The 15,739-nt window shown below is 41.7% G+C and overlaps 1 protein-coding gene across 35 annotated transcripts in view; it reads right to left on the minus strand.

Annotated features, from left to right (window-relative positions):
- The window catches only part of MAGI1 (membrane associated guanylate kinase, WW and PDZ domain containing 1), a 356,594-nt gene that overhangs the window by 91,490 nt on the left and 249,365 nt on the right, over positions 1-15,739 (minus strand). The window lies entirely within an intron of this gene.

Below are 15,739 nucleotides of genomic sequence, written 5' to 3' on the forward strand. Positions count from 1 at the left end.
TGTTTTCTTACTAAGAGTTAAAAGAGTTAAAATTAGCATGTTAATATAGTTGTTTTCTTACTAAGAGTTAAAAGGGACAGTAAAAAATGATCATAAAGATACAACAGCATCTGTAAAATACAGTTCCGTGAGCTACACAGACAGCAGTGTCAAAAGAGTTCAGTTAGAAGTTAGGAGCCCATGTAAAAACAAGACAAGACATAGATCACAGGTTAAGCCGGCAGTACCAGTTCCACTCAACGACAATGTTTTTGATATTCTCAGAAAGACTCTCTGGCAAAGAAATCTCTCATATCACATGCAGAAACACAGCTGGAAGAGTTTGGTACCTGGGAATATGCCAGCAACTACCTTCCTGCCATTAGCACAGTCTCTCATACTTCAGCTTCACTAAAATTGCAATCTGTATTCTCAGATAAAGCAACTTCTTTCTAGCTTCCATTATTTCTGTATCACCGTATCTCACCAAACATTCTTTTACATCATAAAGATCTTTTCTCCCTTATTTCTTTTTAATATTTTATCTCTATTTATGCTATTATTTTTTATTCAGCATTAAAAAGTACCGTGAGACAGTTTTGATGCACCGTTCACACATGCTCACTAAAGAGACAACCTGCAAACACTTCTCACTGAATTTCACCTATAAGCTCATTACAGTTCAAGAAATACTTTTCCTTTTGAGTAATAATTCACACGGAATCTCTCTCTAGCACTCAACAATTTAAATAGCACCCATGGAGAACGGGGCCCCGATCACTGCTACTCTGCCAGCTCTGAAACTCTTCTCTCTTCTGACCAATTTACAGCCCTTTGAAGCATGGTGTAAGATGAGTCATTTCATGACTTTTTGCTAAGATGGCTTGGGCCACTGCATTTTAGGTCACCGAGCACAGCTTAATTGATTAGGATCAGTTTCTGTTCAATAGCCTTTATTTTCCATGACTCTGGAGGCTAGGAGATGGCTGTCTTCTGTACATCTAAGATTAAGTATAAATGATAGATTTACAGATGGTACAGAAAACTGAACTTTAGAAGAAAGAGCAGCATTAGAGAGTTGGAGGTGTCCGAGTGCTGCGGCCGCAAGCGATCTGCTGGCTTGGGAATAACTTTGGAGATGTGGAAACCATACCTAACATTTAATGAAGCATGATTTCTCACTTCTGTGGGACTCTTCCGGCCCCTGGGCAGTGACTTCTCAGTGCATGTAATTTCTTCAACCCTCTATAAAAGGACTGAACAAAGTATAAAGAAGCTGAGCTTCTGGAAACTAATTGGGAAGATTCCAGCTCTCAGAAGTTGAAAGAGCATAAATTTACTATGCCTGCATCTGGCAAATGTTTTCCTCAAGTGCCAGGGAAGCGGAAAGTCTGCTTATGCCCTATTCATCTGAGAGACTGTTCAAGAGGTCAGTCTTGACAGAGTCACACCCTTGAAAGACTATCACTAGATTAATTTCCTTGATAGACATCCACTTTCTCTAACATCCTCCATTTCTTGTTTCAAAATAGAAACTCTCTCTTTTTCTATTATTTACCATCAGCCTTCAGATAGTCTATAAATTCCTGTGCTGCTTCTATCATTCCTTCTCTTGGAGCTCTGTGAATGGGTGAAGGCAGGAGGGGGAAAAGCAAAAAAAAGGGATGGAAATGGTGATGAATATCTTCATCCCACTAGCAGAATTACTCTTTCCTATTTGAAAGGAATCAATTTTGCGTCCTTTGTATTTCTGAATCCTTACAGTAAGACTACAACGATTTTTACCGACTAGTTTGTAACAGAGGACAGATGACTTTCACAGATCTACACCAGAGAAATAACGGAACTGCACCACACGCCCCTGTCTGCCCGAGTGCCTGCACTTCCACCTAAAGGCAGGCAGCGAAGCTCAGTGGGCAATGCCCACGCAGGTCCCTCCCTGGCACGCAAGGAGCGGGCACGCATCCAGCAGCAGGGATGAAGGGTCACAGAGCCCGCAGCATCTCCTCCCTGAGCACTGACACTGCTGTAGAGGTTCAGGTTGTGAGGACCCTCACCGGAGCATCGTGGCTGTTGACCACTGCCAGGTTCCCCTAAACCAGGCCCGCAAGAGGGAAGGAAGAATGAAAAGCCTCAGCAATAAGTATGTCCAAGGATGTGCTGGAGCTGTCCCATGCCTGGAGCACAGTGGAAGTGAGAATTAGACTCTGTAGTGCTCCTCATCCAATGCATCAGTCAAACGTCACCCCGAACCGTGTGGCACCTGAGCCGAATGACAAAGATCAGGACATGCTTTTTCCTAGTAACTGACAACGCACGTTCATGAGACACAAAGATCAGGGAGCTTCAGGACCCATTTTACTTTATCTTCTAAATCCCTCTTCCTTTCTTTACCTACATCTTCCCACAGAGAGTATTTATTAATCATTTTTTTTTCTTTCTGAATTTTTATAGCGGTGAAATTGCAGTCAGCAGTTTACAAGTGCTGGCTGCCTATTTGACATGACAATTATATCTCTGCCATAATTCCTCTGAGCCATTTTAATGGATCTATTTGTTTCATCTCGGTGTTCTTAATTTCCTGAATATGTTCAAGTCGAAAAATCGCAGATGTGCTTGCTATCAGCGCGATTGCCTGCAATACACGCTGAATGCATTAGAAACGCCAAGTCGCCGCGTAAAAGAAAAACATTACATCACAGAGATAACATTTGTCACCTCGCGTCGGTCCTCAGCAACAAAAGGAGGGAAAATAAAAACTACACTGGTTAGGGTATCTTATCTGGGCGAAGGCGAAAAACCCAACGACTTTCCATGTTGCTGTCTAGAGCAAAGATTGCTTGCAGATGCTCGGGCTGTTATCCTGCTTCACATCTGAGCAAGTGTTACTGAATGCAATTCAGAAAGGCAGGGGGAAGGGAAAACCCGCCTCCGTTTTTCTTGTAGCAGAATGACAGGCTGCCGGCTGGACACACGCCTGGCAGATGGCATTTCAAAGAGTTTTCATGAACCATCTGGGATGTGTACAATGATTACAAACCACACTTACAACAAAGCCAGAAGGGTTGCTTCACAAGGGGGGTGGGGGGAGAGGGCGGGCAGAAAGAAAGGGCGGAAGAAAAGAAAACCAAGAGGTGCATAAGCAAACTCGACGACTTTTTCTCAGGCACAGGACGCTAAGAATAATCGGCACCTTCCACCCCGAGCCCTTCCACGGCCTGAAACAACTGCTCGACTGCTGCGCAAGCACGTGTGTGCGCAGCCCAACGCCATCGCAGGCTGCAAGCTACCGTTGGAGCTTTCTGCTGATAAACTCCAAACTGTAATTAATTCTCCCATCGTTAACGTGAATTCATTATGTACAAAGCATTGTGTGTGTGTGTGTGTCCTCCCTCCCTCCCCCTTTAAATTGCATTTCAGCATCTTTACCACAGGATGGTCATCACTGAAGAAGAGGGCTATGGAGATGACTGTACATTTTATCAGAGCTAATAGCAGGTCAGACCACTGCTAATGGCAGAATTAATTGAGCGCAGTGAGTGCTGTAGAAGGCCCAAACAGGAGTTAAGATACTCCAGTAGAAAAGGCAAGCCAATCATATTTAAATATGTTAACCTGCCTGCCATGTTTGCACTGAAATATTAAGTGGCATCAAATCTTATTGCCATTTGGTAGCAATTTAGCAAATTAATTTGAGCTATGTCCCACTGTGTGACTAACTCAGAACTGCTAATGCTACAAGAAGGAACTGGAGGAGAAACCGAGTGGTTACCAACTCCTTCTGCACATTTAATGGTTCATAAACTTTCACTCTTATTTGGCTAGAATGTCCCACTACATATAAAACTAGTTAGAGACATTATATTCACAGGGGAATTGCTCAAATCTTCTGCAACTACAGCAGACTTAAGAAAATAAATAAATAAATATAAGGCTACTGGTTACCATTGCAGGTTTTACCTTCTCTCTTGGCCTGGGGAGATAAAACTACATACAACATGGGTGGCTCAGATGCTAGGTGAAATGTTTGCCCAGCTGTTGGTTTGGTTATCACACCCAAGCTAGCTGCATCCCAGTTTATTCATGCATCACTAATGCCTGGGCCACAAAAGAGGATCTCATCATCATGGGCTGACAACCCCACCTGAGAAACTGCTTCTAGACACAGGTGAGTTTGCCCAAGCAGAGCCCAGTGCTGTACTAAAGCTAACTAAATTAAAGCTTGTCATCCATGCCCAGAATAACTGGACTGTGGCTCAGATGTACTGATGACTATCAACTATTATTCTGAATAATTTAAGTGCCCATTTAAAAGACAAATAGCTGCTGCTGTTGTGTTGCCTATCAACCACATTGACAATTACCCAACATGAGCCTCAATTATAGTATGGCCAGATTGTTAATATGTGATTCAGGGACTGCTTAGCTCCTTATCAATCTACCAAGGCCTCATGTTAAGCTGTTAATAGCCACTGATGCCCTGCTGCTAAATTAATCAGAATCTTGCTTATTGTAATCTAAAAATAAGACTTCAAAGGGGCCGTAGACACTTCAATTACTTTCTTGTTAAAACAAAAACAATTCTTGAGCAGTAATTCTGTTACCACACACCAAAACAGCCCCTAGCAAGTCATGAAGAAGTTGACTTCTTAAGTGCAGAAGACCTACATCTCCCATTTGCAAAGCAATGATTTCTGCAAACTACTTATCCAACTCCACTGGCTGGCAGTGATAACCTGGTGAGCCACCAAAATATAGCTGATCAAACCACAAGTCATTTGCTTCTCATCTCCACTGACCAGCTTCTCTTAAAATGACAGATAATGTGGGAGATGTACACTCAAAGTAATGATATAGTTTCTACAAGCATATTTTATACAAACTCAAGTCACTGGTTGTTACCAACGGTGAATAGAACTGTAGTAAATAAGGTTTTAATGTGAAGTGTGCAGGGATGCTATTGACTCAGGAAGCTGCAATGCCGAAAGCTGTTGTGGGGGCTTGCTGAGAGCCTGTTTGCGGGTGGGTTAGAAGGAAGGATGCCGTTCTTGCCATTGCTCTTGAAGACTGATATTTTTGTTCATTCAGCAAGAAAAGACTGCTCTCATCACCTACAATGAAAAAATCTTCAGCTGCCAAGGAAATAACATATTAGGAAAACAGCCCCTCTTCCCTCTGCACAGTGTTTAGAGGTCACCTTCTTCCCTCATGTCACAGGATAATTTGGAGAGCCTGCTCTGGCTCTCCTGCATCTGTCACCTATGGTGCCAGATAACTGGAAGGCAGGACAACTTCATAGATCTGCTAATGGCAAGCAGAGAAGGGAAAAGACAGAGACAACCTCGTCTGTCTCCAGAAGAGGCAACCTGATTAGCAGCCAAGCTTAAAGCAGAACTTATCTGCAGCGCAGTATTAGAAATAGCCTTATCTACATTAACAAAAAATAAAGTGTAACCTATCTGTAAGAGAACACTATACACAGAACTACTTCATCTTCCTGACTTCTGGGGTTATCCAAACTAAGACTACTGGCTGGGTTTTTTTCAACAGCAGTAGAAGGAATTGTATTTGGACACTGTTACGCTATCCATTATATACCTGTGACCCCACTTACCTATGGTAAGGGGTAAGAGGTAATTTATAGTTGTAACTACATGAAAATATGGAAGTTTAAGAGAGTCCTGGTCTGTTACTAACCAAACATGCTCAACTTATAAATACAATTTTCTCCTGAAACTCAAAACTCGGGAAGCTCATTCTGGGATTTTAAATGTTGTCTGTCCCTTCTCTAGCCAGTGACTGGATACCTATAAACCACAGGAACGCGATAAGCATTCAAAGTGTCTCGGTGGCAGAGTAGAAATTCAGTCCAAAGGAGAATGTGGTCTGTCGCTAGAAATTAATTCACAGCTCTGTTAATGATGCATGTGCAGGAACAGATGCCGATTGCCTCTTCCTGGCCACACAGATAACTGCAGTACTAAAAGCAAGTTTCTGTCACTGTGGTCAGCAGGAATGACTGATTAAACCCAGAAAACAGCTGACCAAGAAAAAAAACTGTCTTACTACAGACACATTTCAGAGAGAAATGCATTTTGTGGCTGTTGGTCTAAAGTAATTTTCCTTCTATAGGGGGAGATGGAAGGGATTTGTACCACAAGCTCAGTATCTCCTTCTCCCACCAGCCTTTCCAGCAACACTAAGTGGCCAAAGCTGGATCCCACAGCAGCAGCTTGCGAGGATCACCTCTTGCTCACAGGACTGTGCCAGCCACGCACACAAGCAATGGCAGGTTGACCCTCCGTGCACGTAAAAGCTGCTCTCCCTCCTTCTGAGGTGCCATGTCCAGTTGCATCTCTCTGGCTCTTTCTCTCAAAGAAGTTCTGACTGCCTGGAGCCTCCCTGGAGAAATGATTCAGCCAAGCCACGCAGCAACAGCTCAGAGTTTGCATACCCTCCAGGCACTGAGTTATTTTTGTCCCTTTTAAATCTATTTTTGGTATTTTTGTGGCCTTCACTGCCACCAAATAAGAACATTGATAATCTTCAACACATTTATCCTTATAGCATTTTGAGGTAGAGAAAGTGGGTTTATTTCTTTTTTATAGCACAAGATCAGCCAGACCCAGGCTCTCAAAGGACTTCAGGAGCCTAATTCTAGAGAAATCAATGGGATTTAGGAAACCCTACAGATCAGGATCAGGACCTAACAGATTAAAAGGGACAAAAATAACTTGCTGCTGCATTGGGACTTTGCAAGCTCATTTGTATGTGTCGCGAAACACCATGTCATGGCTACGCAAAGCCAATTCAGCATGAGGGGGGTTCGCTCTTGAATGTAATATCAATTTAAAAGAAACTGATAATTACCTGATGACTAGAAGAAGTAGGGGTACAAAACCTGCCCCACTCCCCAAGAAAGCCACCTAAAAAAGACCTGTTTAAGGATCTATGCCAAATATTCAAATACAGCACCACCTCCCTGACCTGGGAAAGTACCACTGATGGTACTACTGCAGTATGGCAGTTACTAATGCAGTTACAACCTCTTCATGTGTCCTTCAGAGCATTCCTTTGCTTTCTCCTAAGGAAAAAAAAAAAAAGAGTATTCTGGCATTAAATAATACATGAATAATAAGCGTTCTTGGGTTTGCAACAGCAGCAGCTTGCCTTCTGGATCCCTCTCTTTGAGTGATTGCTGGTACCTCACAAGACACCTGCAGCTGAATCCCTCTCATTTCCCACGAGGTGGGACACCCACCAAGAAGATTAAACTTCATGAACTAATGAGTTTGCCATTAATCCTGTGCTCATGGAGTCCAACAGCATGACATCCACTAATTTAAATTGTGAGCTACTGATGAAAAAGCAAACTATGTACCTCCTTGGCGAGAAGACCTTAGCTGTAACTACGCACAATTTTATGCTTTCTAATATATGGATTAGTGTAATAAAGTGTAATTTTATAAATCAATAAAGCTGTAGTAATGAGATTGCACTGTAATGTTCTGCTTTTAAATATTGGCACAGAAATGAATGAAAATTGCCATTTGTGTAAGTGTGTATGTGACTTATGGGAAGTGAAATTAGCTGGAAGTAAATTAACAGGGTGATTATATACTTGCATTTATATTCAGTTTCTCTCATATATACATTTTTAGAAGTCTAGATAATGCTACAACCATGACACACACCTTCATTTCAAAAGGACCACCTTTCTTCTATGTAAAAATTGTCATAGTTGCTTTCAGTAGAAATTTTGTCTATCTTGGAAGAGGCTACAGCTGGCGATGGTAAATTAAATACATACACTGGATAATTACAGGGCGCCCTTATTAGCTGGTTATTTTTAATCCTGTAGATCACTCGCTCCCGACTATCTCAGCCCAAGCCTAACCTGATCCCTGTAGCGCTCGCTCAGGGCTGTCCCACATCAGTCATCTCAAGCCTTACCATGCAGAGGCACAGCAGTGCTCTACGCTGCACGCCCGGAGCAGCCATGGAAAAGCACGACGTGGATGAAGATGACTGTTCCATACAAATGTGCGCATTAAATACAACAGGCTAAAGGTGTGTGGGGGGTGAGTGCTTAAAATCTACTTTGAAATAAGTCACAGGAGACCTGGGATGTAGTGTCACTCCCATGCAAACAGCACTTTTAAACAAATACTTCACTGCCTTATTTATACTTTCACATTATAGGAAGTAGTTTATCTGGAGGCACAACCTATCTTGCTTTATATCTGCTTTTTTCATGGCTACTTGCAAAGCTATCTGATTTCTACAAATTGCCAAAGAGAAGGTGTAGCCCAGTCTGAGAGTTTCCTAAGTCAAGGGCTAGCATCAAAACCAAGCTGTGAACTGGTCACAGAGGCACTCAGCTGCTGAGAGACAAAACACCCATCAGCTCCCCGTCATGTTTGGCTGAGTGGCTGAGCTTAAGACAGTGTAGTATTAAAAATTGTTTTTCATTAACTATTCGATCTTCATGTGGCTTGGTACAAGTTTTGAGTAAGTCATATTTGAGTAGAAGAATACAATAGGTAAAAATAAACCACTCTCAAACCTTTTGCTTCATGTTAGAGACAGAAGACCAGGAGGAGAGGGCTTTGGGAAAGATGAGGGGCCAGGACAGCGGTCGGGACTGGATATACTGTAAACTCCTGTTTGATGAGATGAATTGCCAAGTCACAGAGCAGAGAGACACAAAACCATGCAAGTCAGATAAGCTGAGTTCACTGGCTTTCCAGGAAAACTTAAGGGCTTTGTAAACGTTGCACAATCCTTTTCACCCACTACAAAGTACTGGAGGAATTTCCCAATTTGGTAGAAGACATTCAGTGGAGTCTTGAAGCAGAAATACAGTGAACAAGAATACAATGACCAGTTTTATCTTGGATTTTTAAAATAAAACAAATAATGAAAACTTATTTGGGCAATATATGTGACTATTGTAACTAAAGGAAGAATAAAAAAAACCTGCATCAGAATCTACTGGTAGCCATATATGTGTAAATCTGTCTCTCAGTGAGATTAGCAGTAGATCTTCCCAGGAGCAAGACCGGCTGTTTGTTCCCCAAAACAGCACTACCACACAAGCTGCCACAACCATCGGAAGGAAAAACTTATCTCTTTCCTTTAAAACTTGAATACCAAAAAATTTTAATCTCCCCAAAACAAGATATCCTATTTTCTATTCTACTTCAAGACTTCAGACATCTCCTATGAACAGATATTGTAATTAAGCTCATACTAAATGGAGTATCCAACACAGACTGAACACCTGCAGCATTTCAATTCTGTTTTCATTCAAAAGCAATGTTTGCTTTTGACACCTGCATACATATGTGCACATATATCCATGAAAAAATATTTTGCACTTTAAAGCAGTAGTAATAAATAGGAGATTATTTGATGTCCAATAGCTCACCTGCTTCAACAAAGATTACTTACCTCCCTTACTGTTTGTCTTCCGAGGCTGTTTGTACTGCTGAGATAAGTACAACAGAATGTGGGTCATCCCTGGTTGGGTGTGATATAAAACTCTTTCTGTTGACTTTAATTGCCCTTCTAGCAGACCTTTAATTTGCAGTTAAAAGTCTTAACAAAACACCTCACCTAACAGCATGTGCCTAAAACTAGACCAGTTCATTAGTCTAATCTCTGTAAAATTCCACCATAGAAAGAAAGTCATATAAAACATACACATTTATCTCTGAGGCATTGCCTGAAGTTTGTTTCAGTGACCACATCGTCTACTGAAGAGAGACTCAATGAGAGAGGTTTTTTCCTTTTTTTTTTTTTTTAATAAAAAAACCCACAACACTGTTCCACCACACTTTTACAAGCCATCAATGTTAGTTATTTAAACCAGCTTTTTTTCCCTGAACAATGTACACTGGAGATACTGTCTCCATGGTATACTTTCTCCCCTAGCCCAGGGTTGCGAAATGCTATAAACCTAATGGACTTCCAACTGTGATAACCTTATCACACTCTTAGAAAGCCACGAGTCTCCTGTAGCTCTTCAATTTTTGGCTCTGCCCACTCACCAACCCTTGGTTCAGATGGGTCTTGTTACCTGACAAATCCTCCTTGACCTTTGCTTAGTAGTTTTCCAGCTTCATATTCAATACTGACCAATAAATGCAAATGTCTCAGCTATAGCAAGAAGTATGCAGATTATAGAAACACGCAGTTATGTAGCCATATGGATGCACTTACTGTAAAACTCAAGGGAAGTACTAGAACAGACAGCAAATCTACCCAGCAATATGCACATTTAGGCACTATTCCCTACAGATCCTGTCCCTTAATTTTACCTGTTCTTAACTGCCACCAATTTCTGCATTTTTTTTCAGTAGCTCTGTATGCACAGCATGCTTTAGTTCTTCATGATTGCGAACACTTTAGCTGGTTGAAAACATTCTCCTGGTTCACTTTCTGTAACGTTGTGATTTGGTGACTGTTCAGGATACTGAAAAAATGCCACCAAACATTGAGAAGTTGATTGGTGTTTGAGTTTCAGAGTCAGCCGTATTGATAATTAGAAGTGTTAAAATGTAAGAGAAAACAAATACATTAATTTTAATTCTTTTCTTACCTCACTGAAATAAAAACTATTACAGTAGTTTATTATTTACAGTTTCTTTGCTGTAAATTCCACATCCCCCAGCTCTAACACAGAAAGAGCTTATTAATCCTTGTAGTTTTGTAAGTGCAATAAAATACTAAAGAAAACGCAAGGTACAATACATTTTCCTCACTTTTAATTAAAACATTCCCTGGTACAGTAAGCCTGCTGGTTAGGTAGCACATAACTCTGCATCTTTGCAGTCCGCAGCTAACTGTCGTGGTATTGATAATGTACACAGGCTTCTCCATTTATTTTATTGCTTTTTCAATTGTACACAAATAATAAAAACCTTGCCTCCCAATCCTGTCATCACCTATGAATTTCATAGGATATACACCCACGGGGTGCTTTACTCTGCCTTTCTGAAGCCAAGCACCACCCCTATAAAATACTCCAGTGCTTAAACTGGGGACAATGACATAGTGCTTGGCTTAAATGGTCTTTGCTTCATTTCATCTGATTACTTCTAGTTATACCTTCTCTCTGTTAAATGTCCCTGTGTAGGCGTTTATAGCTCTGCATTCACACAAAACAATCATTCCATCACATTACACACTTCGTCATTTTATTAGCTTCTTGCAAATCATTTTCTGCAAGTGCCCCAATTTTAAATGCCATTTTAAACTCATTTGCTGGTTTACCAATGCCTCTCTGGTATTGACCTGCGAACAGACAACACGAGACACCACACAGAGCCGTTAACGCCAGCAGCTCCCGCTTTCACTGCGGTGAGTAATTCCAGAGTATCTCCAGGTCCCCACTGTCACTGGTTTGAATCCAACATAAATAAACAGCACACAAAAATTATCCTTATGCAACTGTCTGGCAGCCCAAACAAAATGAGCTGTTCCTTGTCTTGCCTCCAATTCCCGACAAACAAAACCACCACCGGTTTTTAGCTTTTACCTGTGTTGGCATCACACCGAGGGTAAGGAAGTAATCCTCAAAACCACAATTACCTCCTCGGCTTAGACACGGTTGGTGGAGGACATTGTGATCTGGGGCGTTGAGAAGACGGTTTCCCCAGAAATCTGCTTTCTCGTGCTACTAGATCAGTACGCGCCTGGAAAATGAACGCCTGAGAACACACAATCAGATCTAGGCTCTAGAAAAACTCTGAGATGAGATTCTTTCAAAAGTACCTGTATGTTATTTGACTTAGAGGACAGTCAAGCGATTATCAGAGAGACAGAACGCTTTCCTTCAGGACAAGGATGTTACATGGCAGATAAGACCTCACCAAAACCAAAAAAAGTTTGAACCTAAGCTCCAGCACTGATTTACAAACTGTGAAGCATTTTATCCTTTGACAACTGTGCCGAGTCCTTCAGATGATGGACGCAGGTGAAACCACTTTGCCAGACAGATGCTGGTACAGAACTGTTAATGGCACTCGCTGCAAATCACCTGCTCACTTCAAAGCACACAAGTATCCCAACTGCTTCAAGACCAATTTCCATGCTTCATGTTAAACATGTGCTCCAAGTTTTTGCAGGATAGCAGCCTAGAGGCAACAAATGTTCTGTGGACCAAAAAAAGAAATAAACTTCTTTTTGTTGTTAGCTGGGGTTCTGACGCAGGAGTCTCTGCTGATTTAAGGTGATGTGCAGTCCCCGCTGCCCATCACGCTGGTGGAGGCAGCGAGGCTGGCAGGCACCCGCGGTCCCACCTCCCAGCACGGGGCTGCCAGACTTCACCGGAGACCCACACTGGCATGCTGGGCTGCGAAGGGCAACACGCGTTTTCTTCACATCTACTCTCATGAAGGTGACAACCAGTGGCAGAGCAACACGGCAGTCAGAAAGGCTAGCGACATCTTACCCGATTTCAAGTAAACCCACGAGATGCAGTGAATCAGAGCCTTGATTACCAGACTAGCCATTCATTAATCTGTCAGGAGTCTAAATTCCCAGTACGATGACATACAGATGTATATTTAGATGAAGTCGTAAATGAAGTATAGCAATAAAGCTCAAACATTCAAGAGTGTAATTGGTGATGTATTATTTTGTGACACTGAAACCACTTTTTTAAAGAAATATTTCTCTCACCCTGCTGAGGAAGCACTGCAGAAAGGCAAAAGAGAACCGGAGAGGAATCCCTGCTACCTCTGCAACTGCAGGATGAGAGTGACCAGAGCCCAATGGGTGTGACATAATTTAATCTCAGACATTTTAAATATTTAAAATAAAAACAAAAAAGAACACCCAATCCTCCAATATCCATGCAAAAATCTAAGCAGCTCCCATTTGTCAGTATATTGACCTTCAAAATGCCTTCAGCAAGGTGGAAAGATGAAACTGCACCCATTTTTCAGATGGGCTATGGAGGCACGGAGCGACCAAGCTGGCAGCCCAAGCTCAGAGCCAATTAGGAAGCAAAAGAGCAGAAGGTCACTTGTGTTGCATGATTCTGTGGTTAGCAGACAACGTTTGGGGGCTAATAGCATTACGTGCTCTGTGATGCTGATCTGTTGAGATAAACATGACAGTCCTCGGTGATGGCTTCATCAGACGGAACTGCTGACTCAATCCTTAGGCGTAGCGGCAAGAGCTGTTTATGTGCATACATTTAAAAACAACAGATGACTTCTGGAGCAAAACACATGGGTAAAATTCTCTCTTGAGGCAATACAAAAGAGCCAAAGTAGCTAAAGCACTTTCCCACAGTGACTATGCAGTAAATTAGAGCTCCACGTAGGAATCATCCGTTGACCCATATATTTGTAGCAATTCTCAGACTAGTAACCGGAAAGAGCCAATAAAACAGTGTTACAAGGAAGTACACGTCCTTTTGATGAACTGCCACTGACTCCTTTCAGGCCGCTTCATACCTCAACAGAAAATTTAAAGTTTGAAACATTCACTATAGCATTTTTCCTACTACTATTGCAGTTTAAGTTATGCTTTACACTTGCTAGATGAACAAATCACATTAATTTTTTTTTTCCCCTCTCTGACTGTTAAGCCAGAGTAGGCTACTTCCAGAGCTGAAGAGGAAAACGCAATTATTAACACTTCCAAACATCCATCTGGCAAAAAAACATGGTGAGGGGAAAACATTGCCATGAGTTGTGAGAAAGTATTTTGTCTACTACACAAACACCAGCCTCTCTTCTTATTGTTGTAGCTCTCTTTCAACCTACAAGAACTTTACTTGAGATAGGTCAAGACTGTAAGCAAGTGTATTTTAATATCACAGCTCTGAGACATTCTTCAAAATACATAAAAAGTCATTAACACTTGTGCTTCCTTGGAGCCAACTCTATGAGGTTAGAATTGCAAGACCTGTAGCTTGAAGAGATTCATCTCTCCTCTATCAGTTCTTCCCAGCCCTCCATTAGAGGCCACACAACTGTTGTTCAGGGAGCTGAAGCTTATTTCCTGGATCATTTTATCAATGGGAATCTCATTTATTATTGAAAATAACAGAAACTTGACCTTCCCTAGAGACTTTCACAGAAGCTCAGACTGTAGGTGAATTTGTCCAACCTGCATAATATGCAAGTCAATTCCTCCCAGGGTAAAGCAGCATTCAAAGCGAACAAGGCTGGCAGAACTGAACCTTTTGTGCATAATTAATGCAACCATCGATCAGCGAGAGCTTGGATTCAGAATTTTTCTGCAAGATAAATGCACAAGGATGAACTTCCACACTTTTAAAAAGTCTAACTTTGAGAAAGCTTCTTTGATTAATGGGAGTCTCTTGCTACCGCAAACCTAAGCGGACATTTTCCACGGCGCACACATCAGCATCATTCAGCAGAAATGGTTCACAGTAGATGGTGCCAGTTGTGACTTCTCCTTGTCACAGATCTAGACACAGCGTCTCTCAAGAACAAGTAAGTAATTTCCTGGTCTACTCCCCACTTGGTGTGTGCAAGCAATTCCCATTAGCGCCAGTGGGAGTTATGCCTGTGGCCATGAGAAGACACCAATGAAAGCTCAAGTACTGAAGATATCTACAGGCTATTTGAGGTACTATTTCATGATCTTTAGCTCAAACTCCTAATCTTTTTGGAAACCATGGCAACAGAGTTACCACAATGTGTGAATTTACAATTAATAATGAATTAAACCAGACTGGTATACATGCTAGTCAGGTAGCAACGGTCCCAATATTTATATAACTGGATTTATACAGCAGCTCATTCTCAGCCATCCAGCACTTGCTGTCCCTCTTTCCAGGCCTAACGGTAGTGCAAAGAAAAATGAGTTGCTATTAAGAAGTTTATTTTGTATGCTCTGTATTACAGACACAGGTCAGTAACATCACGGGCCGGCTGATGGGACATGTCTACCTGACGACATCCTATTTTCCCATGCAAAGGACATCAGATTCCTTGGTAATATTTAAATATTCAGGTAAAAATTAGATTTTCCAAAGCTCTACCCTATTATGGGACACTTACAGGTAGATTTTTAAGAGACTTCAACATGAAAAAAATGCAAGCTTTGAAGAGGACTGGCTCTGCAGTAGCAGACATTTGGGATAGCCCTAACCTAGCTATTTGCTTTGTTGGCGCCAAAACACTGTAAAACTAATTTGTCTCTGGTGCTGGAGGAGAGCAGAAGGTGAGGTTACTGCAGGTGAGAAAGTGGCCTCTTTTAAGGGCTGTCACAGGCACATCGGTAGCATTAGCACTCCGAGCATCCAGCAAACCAGCTCATTCCTTCCCTTCCTAAAAATCAAGACAGACTGAAAAAAAAAAGACCATCTTAAAAATAATTCTGTGATGTTCAAGATAAACAGTTATTCTGATTTTATAACTTTCAGGGCAACACCTTCCCCACTCTCCACCATGAAAAAGGCAAGCTTTGAACTAAATGGGTGGTCAACCAAAGGCACCTACCACCAGCGTTCAGGTACTGGCAGTGGAGAATCCTGGCTGGCAGCTACAATTGGTCCTAATGGTCAGTCTCTTTGAAACCATGAAGACAACTCTCCCTATCACATGTTTCAGGGATGATGCCTAGGTATAGTCACTCTTGCCTTGAGGTACACGAATGGACTAAATGACCTCCTTCAAGGTCTCCTCTTAAGCCTGCAAATCACAAGAGCTGGCAACACTGTAATCATGTAGTAGAAATTTCAGGAGGAGAGCAGACTTGTTCTAAATTATGT

The sequence above is a fragment of the Aquila chrysaetos genome, chromosome 20 (assembly GCF_900496995.4).
Source record: "Aquila chrysaetos chrysaetos chromosome 20, bAquChr1.4, whole genome shotgun sequence".
Lineage (NCBI taxonomy): Eukaryota > Metazoa > Chordata > Aves > Accipitriformes > Accipitridae > Aquila > Aquila chrysaetos.